This window comes from Anser brachyrhynchus, assembly GCF_964034855.1.
Source record: "Anser brachyrhynchus genome assembly, chromosome: 1".
NCBI classification, from domain to species: Eukaryota; Metazoa; Chordata; class Aves; order Anseriformes; family Anatidae; genus Anser; species Anser brachyrhynchus.
In genome coordinates this window covers 46207944-46221347 of record NC_137694.1, presented here as the reverse complement: position 1 = coordinate 46221347, position 13404 = coordinate 46207944, and the positions used below count along the sequence as shown (strand labels likewise).

The following is a 13404-nucleotide window of genomic DNA, read 5'->3' as shown; positions in this document are numbered from 1 at the left end:
GGTCACTGGGCCTGTTCAGCCTGGAGAAGAGGAGGCTGAGGGGAGACCTCATCACAGTCTACAACTTCCTCGTAAGGGGGTGTCGAGAGGCAGGAGACCTTTTCTCCATTAACACCAGTGACAGGACCCGCGGGAACGGGGTTAAGCTGAGGCAGGGGAAATTTAGGCTTGACATCAGGAGGGGGTTCTTCACAGAGAGGGTGGTTGCACACTGGAACAGGCTCCCCAGGGAAGTGGTCACTGCACCGAGCCTGTCTGAATTTAAGAAGAGATTGGACTGTGCACTTAGTCACATGGTCTGAACTTTTGGGTAGACCTGTGCGGTATCAAGAGTTGGACTTGATGATCCTTAAGGGTCCCTTCCAACTCAGGATATTCTATGATTCTAATTAATAATAAATGAGAGATCATAATTAGATAAAAGTATTTTTTTTCTTTTTTGTTTTTTCCAAGTTTGATGGAGAAAAATATGGCTTAAAAATATTTAACATCCCTTAACTTTCAGTCTTTAACTTCAACAAATTATTACTATTGAATTGCACTGGAATTCTTTTGTTCTTCTTTTCTTTCTTTCATTTTTTTCTGTTTTGAATGAATTAAATACTTCTGCTCTTCTTCAGACCATCTTTAACTGTCAGTCTTTCCTAGTTTAGAGAGAAAATAGAACTGGCTGAATTCTCCCATCAGGGCCAGGAGTAGGGGAAAGCCAAAGTAAAGTTAAGACAGGAAAGCATACCACCAATGCAGCAAAGACGTGGTGTATCTTCCTAATTCTTAGCACTAATTTTTTTTAAAAAAAATTTTCAAACAATTTCTAAAGAATCACCTGTAAAGTATGATCACATACATGTTGCTCCTGATGCTGCAAAATTCCTTAATTTTAACCTTCTTCACCTTCTTCTTAACCTGTCCCATCTCTGGAGGTGTTCAAGGCCAGGTTGTATGGGGCCTTGGCCAACCTGATCTAGTGGGTGGCATCCCTGATGATGGCAAGGGAGTTAGATGATCTTCAAGGTCCCTTCCAACCCAAGCCATTCTGTGATTCTATGACTCACATAAGAACCATACCTTCATGTTCCAAATTCAGAAAAGACAATGAAGTAACAGGGATACACATTTCAGTAGCAGTAAAACTGGGGTTACCTGCTCCTCCTGGCTGAAACATAACATGCTTACTCTGATTTTCCTCACATACAGTTCTTACAGGACAACGGGTAAGCAACAAAAGGCAGAATTCACAGAATTCCTGTCAGTTTTACTGCCAGAACTCATAACCACCACAAACTTTGTATTTCAAATGTTATTATTCTATGTGAATATGAGTCACAAATTCATTGCACACTGTGTTTCTAAGGCTGATATCTAGGAGTTGGGCAAGCAATTAAAAAACATATCGCTTTGTGTTTGCAATGGCTTCACAAGGCCTTTAATACTTTTAAGAAATCCATCCATAGCAAATCCTTGTTAAAGTTTTAATAGTTTGGATGATACAAACTCTGAAAGACAACCTATAGAATTTACCAGAAAAAAATATTTCTTGCTAGCTTTACTTACAAAATAGTCACAGAAAGTTTTGAAGTTTTTTCTTCACAACATAGGACAGAAAGAGATGTTGAAGTAATAGACTTGCTCTTGAAGAGAATTTTAACTTCAATCCCAGTATTACTGGTAAGAAAATGATTTTAATTGTACTAAATTATTTAAATATCTTCTAGCAGGGAGGGAATCATTATCTGAAAGTAAATGGAATGGACTGAACAGCTGGAGCTACAGTGGAAAGAACAGAAATTAATAGCTGGTTTTACTATCCTCATCCAGAACAGATAATATTGCATACAGTAATAGAAAATATTATAGAAAAAATAATGCGCTTTGCTCTGGAGTAAAACTAAATGAAGTGATCCTTCTAATTTTTTTTTTCCTGCTTTTTGAGAACAATAAAGCAAGCAAGGGTGAAAACATTCTTTCCTATGGGTTCTTCCAAATCTGCAGTGTTTGAAGTTATACTGGGAAAAAAGGAAAAGAGTAGTTTGATATCCTGCGTGAAGTAGAAAATCATTCTGTCACTGGCTGTTAGTAAAAATATGCTGTATCTATACATATGTGGATTGGCAATGCAAATCCATTCCCATCGTATTTTGATATTTAGCAAAACCCTACATTTCTTGCACACTTCAAATTTGCCTTTGAGATGGCCTGTACAAAAATGAAAATTATATAAATGAGTAAAACCAAAATCTCTGCAAAGCAGTAGAGGGAAACTTTTTGGCAGCAAGTTACATACTGCCATCAGGACTAGCAGATGCAGAAAGAGAGCCAGAAGCAGAGAAAATGGAAGTAAATGAGGTTTTTTTTTTTTAATTTATTTAACTTAAAATAAAACAGGAGGGAAAATCTTTTTTTTTTTTACAGAATGTAACACTGTACCTTCACTAGGAATCAATGTTTTTCTATTTTTTAATCATCTCTGACACTGAACAAAACAAATAAATCTGTTCATTATGTACAAAAATGGTTTATTTTAGTAATTGCTTAATATTTCTGCAAATATTTTGATTTTAACAACATTTAGCAAGCTATGCCAAGATTTCTGCTTTCCAAGTGTACTAAAGTTAGTAGAAAAGTTTACCTAAAAAATTCATAACACATCAGAGACTTCAACATCTGTTAGCAGAGCCACCAAACTGACATATGCATGCTGTGTACAGGTAGTTGGGAATCTTTTGACAAATTATTTTCACCATATAAAAACTTATTAATCAAAATTGATTAATCAAAACTGATTTTCATGGGGAAAATTTTCATTTTCAGGGCATTTTCATCAGAAATTATTCTTGGAGCAGGACAGAGCTCCTGTTGCTTGTCTACAAGAAAGGTTAATGTGGAAAAAAAGAAACAAACAAACAAAAACATGAAGTGTGCAGAGCAGGTATTCCATAAGCCTGATCTTTTGACCATTTAGTTCACATGTTCCACTGGAGCTCACCCCTCTGTTCTGACAGAGAGGGCAGAGATTGAGTGCTTATATCTTGGCATGACATAAAACTAGGATGCAGCTAGGATAGAAGCGTGCTCAATACTTAAAAGCATTCTTACATGCTATGATACAAATGTAGTCACTCGTACCATAGCCTGGTACTTAGGGTTCTCAGCTTGATCGATCCCCCACATCCCATATAAGGGCCCTACCATAGGCCACAGAAATTGCAGGGATCACCCTGCTATCAGATCTAATCCCTAAATTGCAAGCAATCATATAATTGTGCTGTAAGGCAACTGTAGACTACACATTTTCTATTCCCCATCTACAGCTAGTTACAGAGCACTCCCTAACAAATTGTATACTAAATTTACAAACTTTAATACAAAATATCAAAAAAGCCTGAAAATATACAAAAACAGCAGGAGAGAAAAGTAGTATTTTTAATGTCATAATTCTCTGCAACAGCTGAGAATGCCTAGACGATCTTAAGATATGTATATTTCAGTGTCTAATTAATTGTTCAGAGTCAAACAGCTTTATCATGGGACATTGAGACACCAAAACAGTGGAAAAATTCATCTATAACAAAAGACAGCAGAGTTCTTTGCGCAGTTCAAGGCATGCCTATACTGAATTCCCCACTACATCTTCTGAAAAAAAACGTTAGCTCTTTTTATAATACTTGAACTTTACAGCATTATAGACACAAGCCCAGTGAAGCATGGACTCTCGAGGACTGGATCTCTCAAATTCTAGGGCTCAGTTTCATCCTAATGCAAAATAGGAGAATGTGCAAACTCTTGAGTATAACTTAACAGAAAGTATGGAGTACAAAATAACTGCTTCCCTTCAGGTTCTAAACTGAGCAAAATTCAATCTGAAAAGGTTTGTAGAAAATTAAATTAAAGGTTTGTAGAAAATCCACAGGGGCACTAGGAGGCATATGAGCTAAATGCCTACTGAAGATCTCTCTAAACCCATTACAAAAGATGATATTTCTCTAGAACATGCCAGATGCACATAAAATGTAAACAAATTAAACCATTATTATAGTTGTACTATTACTGCTATTGTTAGCAATTTAATGGAGTTTACAGCAATGTTATTCTTTACATATCTGTAAAATCAATGTCACTTATAAGAGGGACAGTTATTTATATCTGCTCAATTATAAAATAATCCAATTTTGAAGTGTAGAATTACTTATCAGAATGGAATATGTTTTATATGATACGTGTATATTTCATCCCTTACTCAAAACTACTTGCAAAGGATGCTGGAACCAATAACCATTTAACAAAGAAAACATTAAAATACTGATAAATAGATTTTCATATGGGCTTTAAAATGCAGAATACCTCAAAATAATTATGTTCCTTTGAATTATTGTCTCGATTTGAAATAAATGTTCTTGTCTGATAGCAAGCAGTCCAGTGTATAATGACACCATTCTAAATGATAATCACACTGGGATGGATGAAGCTCTGTGTTGGTCAGTACGTGTGCATTTTGATGATAAATACTTTCATCACTCATCTGCAAAAATTGTCCAAAACTCCTATGAAAGCTAACTTCTCTTTCAACAGTATTTCAATGAATAATAAGTAATGAATCATGAGAAAATGCGTAGCATATGTCAAGCAGCAGCCTTTTTCTTTCTCTGTGTAGAGAAAATGCATGCTAGTCCTCTGGAAAGTGGAATTATTTTAACAATATAAATATGTTTATTAGAAAATACTGGATAGGTGGAGACGTGCATGCAATTTGACAATGAACTGGTCACATGGTATCAGTCATTCCCGTGTGCTTTAATTTCAGAAATGACATGGTATTTTTAATAACATTTTATTGTTAAGGATGTTATCAAAGACGTTATCTAGAGGAGAATATGATAGGGAGCAATTATCTTAATTATATACTAACAAACTCTTAGAAGGATGATAATGTTGTAAAGGAAAGTACATTAAAGCTGAAATATGTAAGAACTGAAGTGGCTTATGTCAGCCCCCTGTGCATATGCATTCTGAAGTCTTTAATTATGATTGTAAAGCTATTTTCCCACAAAAATAAATAAATAAAGTAATTAAATAAATAAATAAATAAAAATCTGCTGCGCTGAGGACATAAAGGAGTGGGGAAAATGGTCAATAGAACAAACCAACTTGCTGCACATTACTCTATGGATGTGGCAGGAGAACTAGTATTATAAAAACAGTAGAAATGTGGAATATCTTCGCTAAATATCAAACAGAAACTCGCATGAAAATATGTTTTCATCCAAAGGGAATGATAAATGAGAGGTACTAATGCTAAAATAATTTAATCAATGGATCTATCTAATTTATATACAAGAATTCATAAAGATCTGGCAGGAAGTTATCTCAACAAATGGTGCTGGACTTAGTTCTTAATGGGACTTAGAATAGTGATAATATTTGAGAAGACTAGAAGAAAGCTAATGGAATACACTTAGTAGTTATAGGCTTTCAGTCCAACATAAGGAAAATAGAATAGCTGATATGGATCACCATTAATAATAAATGAAAGGGGTACAGGCAATGCAAATTAGCATAGCTTCAGCAAAAACAGTTATTAATTAATCTGTTTTTTAAATGTAAATATAAGTTTGTTTAATACAAGTAAATAGAGTTTATCTGACATTCCCTTTATAATACATTGGGGTAATATTACATTTGGGTTATTAAAATTTAGTAATGTGGTCTATGTTTGCAACGGAGATAATTTGAAAAAGTTAGTAATGGTTCCAGATTTATTTGCATGAAAGCATCCACTGTATATCACACTCACTCAATCTTATTTTTCAAACTACCCACGTGGAAAAAAAATAATATATATATATTATGTATATATATATCTAATTTCTACACATCTTTAACGTATAAATACCATTTGGTGTGGGAGGGTCAAAAAGCCCATGTAAACCTCATTTCTTTTCATATTGTCTGTTGGGATTCTTAAAGCTGCTGGTTAAATGCACAAGAATCAGTCAAGTATGAAAAAACAAACAGAGTACTGAATACTTCCACTTCCTGCTTTCTCAGTTCTCTCATCTCTTTTGAGATGCTGATGCTTGATTTTTGCTTGCCTGCATAAAATCTGTTTTTGTCAAATAATACCTGTTAACAAAATATAAATCAACATAGAATCATAAATGCAGATGAACTGTGCTTCTTTAAGAAAGAGAATACTAAAAAAGCTAATATAAAGCATCCTGTTGGTACTCCAAGAATTGATAGTGCCATTGGAAAAACACAAAAAAGGAAATTAGTATGAAAATGTTAGTATGATAAAACAGAACTCCTGAGCTGTCCACATTTTGGGGATTTTTACTTGGATAAAATGAACTACGAATTATTGTTTCAGTTTTGTTTTGTTTTTTACATGAATAGAAAAATCCTGAAAAATAGAAGCAAATTAGTGCTTGCCAGAAAGTGCTTTAAGAAAAGATGCTTGTAAGGCTGTGAAAGTCACAGGAAGACTCTACATTAATGGGACATTATTCAGTTGTACACCTGCATCTATTTCTTTTTTCTGTTCTCATGAGCAAATACAGAACTTCTTGGATCTTGAAAAAAATACACAGAAGATGTACACAGTATTGTTCCTATGTCCAAACATAATTAAGTGGTGTAACATGCTAAAAAATTCCAACTTTGAAATAAATCCCTCATAGTAACTGAAGATATTTTAAGATCAAGAAAATAATTTAATAGTTGAAATTGCATCTCTGTGGTGCTGTATATTGCAAATAACAAAAAATGAATTTGAGAAAAATGAATTACAAAATGCCAGAAAATACTTTAAAATAAAAATGTATACTTTTATAGTTTATATTATAGGAACAGCTATATCAGCAAACACTCTCCAGGCATAATTTTCATAAATCTTTTCTTTTATATTTAAAAGGTAATTAATATATATTATTTGCACTGAAGAAAAAATAACAAAATGGATTGTAAAGAGCTATACAAAGAGCTATTGTATATTTTGTTCTTCAGCCAGCACTCCCTTAACCTTTACTAAAATGTCATGTGAAGTTAAAAATTCTAATTGCAAACATATGCTAATGCATTAGATGAAAATGCTTTTGATAAGAAGTGTGTAGTCCATACTGTGGCAGGAGGAATGATAAATATGAAACGTATCATAACTGAAACTCAGTCAGGAGAAGGTAGGTCTGGTTTCCAATACACTGTGTTCTGGCAATGATTTTCGTCTTGGAGCTCTGAATGTTATCCTTGTATCTTTATAAATTAATCTGTTAACTAAATTGAGAAGTTCTGTGCTATAGCCAAATTCTCTCCATATGGCTCAGAAAAAGGTTAAAGGAAGACAAATAAGAGCAGAGAAAAAGTTTATACAGGTCTTATAACTAAGGTTGGGCAAGGTATGTCACTATGAATAAATTACTGACCAAAAAGTACAGCCGAAAAATTGTCTCATAATTTACTATTTTCATTTCAAAGTAAATTTCACTAGAAATCAGCTAAAAACAGCAAACATTAAAAGTATTTTCAAAAGGACTAATATAGCGTATAACTGAAAAAAAGGTATCTGTTTTTTGGTTCAGCTATTTCAGGTCTTTTTATAACCCTGATAGCTTCACTTTCCTCTTCTTACACAAAAGAAGGGAGGAATACGAGTATGCAGATATTATCATCCAAATTTCAACAGAGGCCAGTACTTTAAATGGATGCATATAGGCAGAAGTAAGAAAAAACAACCTAAATATTCTGTGATAACAAGTACACATCTTTGGAAGACTTCCATGTGACAATTTTACCACTGTATGGAGTACTCTAGCCATCATAACAAGAGTGTATCTATAGACATGCATGTGTCAAATTAGGTTAAATTTCATAGATTCTAGCTATTTTCAGATGACTCTAGATTAATTGTTACACACTGCAGTTACTCTCATTGGTAAGAGACTGCCTTTCTTATTATGCTCTTCTCTCTATACAGCTAAAAAGATCTTTCTTGATCACTGACAGTATTTAATCCTGAGAAGACACTGAGGGTCATGTGTTTAAGTGCACTACATCCTACTATCTCTGTTTTAAATAGCATGTTTAAATGAAATACAGGTCTACCAGCAGCCATTCTGTTTGAAGCAATTTGGCTACATGGACTTCAAAATGTTAGTGCATGATCCTTTAGATTAGTTATAGTTTCAAAATGATGAGGCATAGGTGACACAGGCTAGCCTATTTAATTGCCATTCCATAAAACAAATTGAAGGGCAAGCAGGCAGTTTTGTATATTTGGCAGTGTGATTGTTGCTTCTTATGGCCATTTTGCACTGGTTTACTTACAGCTAGAAAATAGCTGCACAAAAGTGAAGGTATAAATTTGTTACACAAGAAAATATGCATTTGCTATCTAAATCTCAATCTGGAGAATTGAAATGTCCAAATATTCAGAAAAGTGCTGTGAAGATTTGTTGCTGAAAAAATCAGAACTCATGACCTGACAAACAGTACTTTATTTACCAAGCCAAGTGTTTGACGACCTTGGAAACTCTGTAGAAGATTCATATTTTCATTTTGATAACAATTGATAACAATGTTATCACAGCTAGGGTATTTTTTGGTTCAGGTTTCTAAAGAGCTCTCTACTATATATCTGTATGAGATTGTTGACAACACGGTGTTATATAGCAAACACAGGAATGAAAGAAGAGGTGAGCAGACACCTGTCTGTGGCTACAGATTTTCAGATTCCTAGATTCCTTTCCACTGTAGTGATAGAAGAGGAGGAACTCCAAGCTGAGAAAGCAAAATAAATAAATAAATAAATATTTAAAACATCGCAACAAATAGGGCAACTTGGAGGCAGTTAACATATTGTAATAAGTGACAAGTATCCGTGACAAGCATGATGGTTGGACCAGATGATCTTGGAGGTCTTTTCCAACCTTAATGATTATATGATGTTTTATTAGTTTCTCTTCTATGATTATGAGGTTATAAGAAAAAGGTATAGTCCATTATAGATTTATTATCTTGTATGATCATTCCTACAAGTTAATGGAATTCAAGTGCAAATTATGTAATTTTCCTAAGTATCAAACATATCATGACAGACAACAGCAAGATTTCTCCAAAATATACTTAGGTGGGTAAATGTCCAAAACAGCTGCTAAGATATCCCTTCCTTTATTTCTTCCTTTTTCAAATCCTTGCAACATTTTTATCCCCTTGACAAAAGCCGTATCTTAGATGTAACTGTGTAAAGGATCTGTGCCAGGGTTATCTTTAAAATTGTTGACTTGGGAACTCTTGACTATGTAGTGGATGAGAGCTCAGTATAAATGAAGCACCTAAGTATTTAACTTATTTCTCAGGTGGATTTTGCAACCTACGCTGAGTTCTGCACTGCTGCAGCTGAGATGTTTCCAGAGCTACAGATGGTTCACTAAGGTCTACTCAGTCTTCAACCACTGTAAGATAACATCTGGAAAAAGTAGGTTCCGTGAACTAGAACTCTTCTCCAAGAAAGATTTTCATGCAATACATGGATAGCAATGTCTCTTTCTGTTATAAAGATGCTGCATTAAAACCTTTGTTAATCTGCACGGCCAGACTGACTTTTCCAAAAAAGGATATTTTTTCACAAGTTCAAAAAAAAAAAAAAAGGTCTGAAAAGTCCTCTCTATTTCCTAATGATACTTGATGAGACCTAAGAACAATTTAAGTAATGTACTGAACACCAGTCATTATTATTAAAATTTTAGCACCTAGACTGCCACCTAGTCTCTCAGGGACCTTCTGCAGGAGAAACTATAGAGGCAAACTGAAAGAGATATGATCTCTCTAACAGGAGAGACACATACTTATTCCACTGATTTTATTTATTTATTTATTTTTATTTGTAATGTAGCCCATATTTCATTCTATATTTCTGCTACATAAAGTGGGTATGACACCAAGAGGTTCAAGGATGGAGTATGGTAAAAGGGTCCAAGGGTGTAAGTTAAGGCTGTAAGGGTCTTCAACAGCGCATGTCCAAATACAGCATGGTGTTGCAGCCAGATTTCTGCTACCAGAATTCTAGACACTAGATAACTGATAAAAACAACACTGACTTCATGAAGATACTTGACAGTGTCTACTTTAGCATTACAATTATCCAGTACCTTGAGCTTCAGACATTTATTAAGATTTTACACCTATCTGAGGTAACAACTTTGTTGCTAATTGTTCAGAAAACTTAATTACATCCTTAAGATGAACTAATACAATTTTATGGTTATTTTTCAAGGTTAAATATTCCACATCCATTTATTATTATTTTTTTCCTGAAGGAAAGACAGTCTGAAATGACTGGTAGAAATGTCCACTGCAAGAAATGCAGATGCTTCTCAGGAATAGCTTAGCAGAAATATTAATAAGATTGATTTATGAATCAATTGATTTTGGTGACACTGATTTTATGAGATTCATTTAGTAAATCTTCAATCCAAATTTACATTTTACTTAGCAGAAAAAAATGTGTCAGAGTGCCATATTTCAGAACATTCCTATCAAGTCTTAGCTGTTAGTTTAAAAGTAATGAAACTGTGGCAGAGATGCCAGCACATCATCAGAGGTTGACAGAGATGTCAACCTTGTCCTATCAATCTACTGCAGAAACAAAGACCAGCTCAACTCAAACTCAGACAATTTTTTTTTTCTCTTAGACCAGTCCTAATGGGAAGCAATTGTTTTAGCTGCCCGTATAGACCAATAATGTAACTGTTCTTCGTATATAAACCTAATTTCTGGCAAGCAGGTAGACATAGAACTCACACAACACAGGATTTCAGAAGTGGAAATAACAAACTTAGTTTACTTTCTGTCCAGTTTTTCTCCACTACACCTAACAATCATTTGCCATTTGGTGCATGGAGTTCTCATCCTCTGTTATTCCCTACCAGTTCAAGAGTAACATTCAGGAAATTAAAAATAATACAGCAACCTACAAACCAGTCTTTTTCTTCCCAGTAGATCAGAGAACAATAACTGGAAAGGTAATTATTTCCAACCTGTCAGGTGTTTACTAGCAGGACAGATAATAGTTACAACATACAGCTCTCTAGCGTAAAAGGCCAGCCAGAATGACCTTTCTTCTCAATCCAGGAAATTCAGTGACTGAATGCAGTCAGTCTCATTTCTACTTGGCAAGAGCTAGTAATGCCCCAGACAGTGGGAAGAGTTCATCAGAGCATCCTACCACCTGGGGAAAGGAGACTGACAGATGCAATTTTATGTTCAAAGCACTGCCTCATGCTCTGAAAATGAGCACTACACATGACACAGAACAGCAATTTGAAAAAGAGTATTCCCAAAGTCAGCAACTCAGTGATACAAAAATAGGAAATTTCAGAAAAAAGAAAAAAAAAAAGGAATGCAAATTAAATATTTGTTTTAAATGAATGATCTCTGCAATCCTGCATAACTTATTCAAGCAATAAATGTGCATGAACTAAACTGGCAGCCTGACATTCACATAAAATTATGCATATTATTAAGTAATTAAAACTGTGAGTGATATGGCTGATTTTATTTGGGTCATTTCTGGTGTAAGATAGCATTCAATGTGATTACAAATATAAGTTACAAGCCATTCCGTTAGATAACTACTATATTTATAGCTTAAAATAAAATCACATTTTGGAATTTGCTCATCTATACAGCTGAATGTTCTTCCCAATAAAATGCCAAGGAAAAGATTATAGCAGTATATAGGAACATTAAGACAGAAAGAATTACAATACATTTGTATTGTTAACTTGACTGTTATATATTACAAAGATGACGGGTGCCTCATGAACGTACCACAGCTTCCTTGATTATTCTGTGGTCCTCTGATACAACCCATTTTTAACCATACACAAAATATATTTTCAGATTAAGACCTAAAAATGTCCTTTTTAGCACCTGGTTTACATACTGATTTTAATGGACTTACTAAGCCTATCAAAAATGCCTGTGCTCACCAGACAGCACTTTTCCAAAGCCTGGTATTTTAACTAGTGAAAAGTCCATCTGCATTTTTTCATACTAATTACACTAGAAAGTTTTGCAGTTGAGCCCTATTTACTATGGAGGCATATAATGAACTCCCTCAGCAAATTCATGGGGCTGAGGCACTGTATGGCAATCTTCCCATTGCAATAAGTATGTTTACAGTGATTAATCAAGTAGAAGTCTGAAAAACAAGGATAATTTGGCATTTTCTTCCTATAGTGAACAACAAACCATAAAATTGTTCAGCACTGTTCTGTACACGCTGCTAATTTTTCAGATTTTCAGAGCCAAAAAATCATCAACAATGTAAAGCTTCAGTTACATGCAAAGTTGTACTGATGTTTGGGTCAGATTCTGATCCATTCTGTGCAACTCTGCAATAAAGATGCTATCCTATCTTGTGTCACCTCTTAGCTCATTGTTCGTAGCAGGTTGCCTCAAGCCATCTTCTGCCCAGATGTTTTGGTGAGATGGGAATTATGATCTACCCCACCTCAGCTTGCAGAATCCAAAGCTGTGGCTTGATTTTTGGTCCTTATATACTATGCCTGATACAGCTGTCACTCTTCCAATTCTAGTTCATCTGTGAAATCAAGAAGGTGCTTCCACTTATGCAGAATAGATATGTAACATGGTGTAGTCAATAATCATCTGTTATTCTTGCATATTTCCCAAATCATAACTCATAATAAAGATAGCATAAGTCAAAAAGTCAACAGACCCTTTCAAATAGGTTTGTGCTGCTGAGAACTCTCATTTGTCAAAGAAGTCTCTCTGTCCAATTACTTACAGTGAAACTACTATATTCTGAATCCTGTACCAGGTGGTGACTAATGAAGAATTCAAGCAAGGCTAATGGAAAAGAGCATATGATTTTGTATAACAGAATAAACAGAGTCCTTACAGATAATATGATTCATCTGACTCAGCATAATTTTGTTGTTTAGTAACCACTGTACCTTCACTGCTGTTTAAACCTGTGTAATACAAATAGCAATCTACCAGAGTGAAAAGATATTTCACTGTCATTTAATAACTCTATCAATTCTTTTTCACTGTTTCATTTTCAAACAGGGAGCAGGTCTTCCTTTATATAACATGGAAACTCAGAGTACTTTAAATTCTGAAGTAGTTGTATAATGTTTTTGCTAAGCACTTCATTAAAAAAAAAAAAAAGAAACAAGTTGGTAAATAGATTATTGGAAATGACTGGGCTTAAAGAAATTTGATTTTTAATGTTGGCTTTTCACAATTGTCTTATGTTTATCTAGGAAATTATTTAAACCTCTGCTTTATTTTCCCTCCTATAGCATTTTGATGTTAATCTTTATTCTGATATTAAGCTCTTATGGTTGCTTATGAAAGGCTATAATCACGCTGAGATAAGTT

General features: G+C 34.3%; 1 protein-coding gene across 5 annotated transcripts in view; it reads right to left on the bottom strand.

The window, feature by feature from the left end:
• Positions 1–13404, bottom strand: part of ANKS1B (ankyrin repeat and sterile alpha motif domain containing 1B) — a 441985-nt gene that overhangs the window by 294239 nt on the left and 134342 nt on the right. The gene's annotated exons all lie outside the window — the stretch shown is intronic.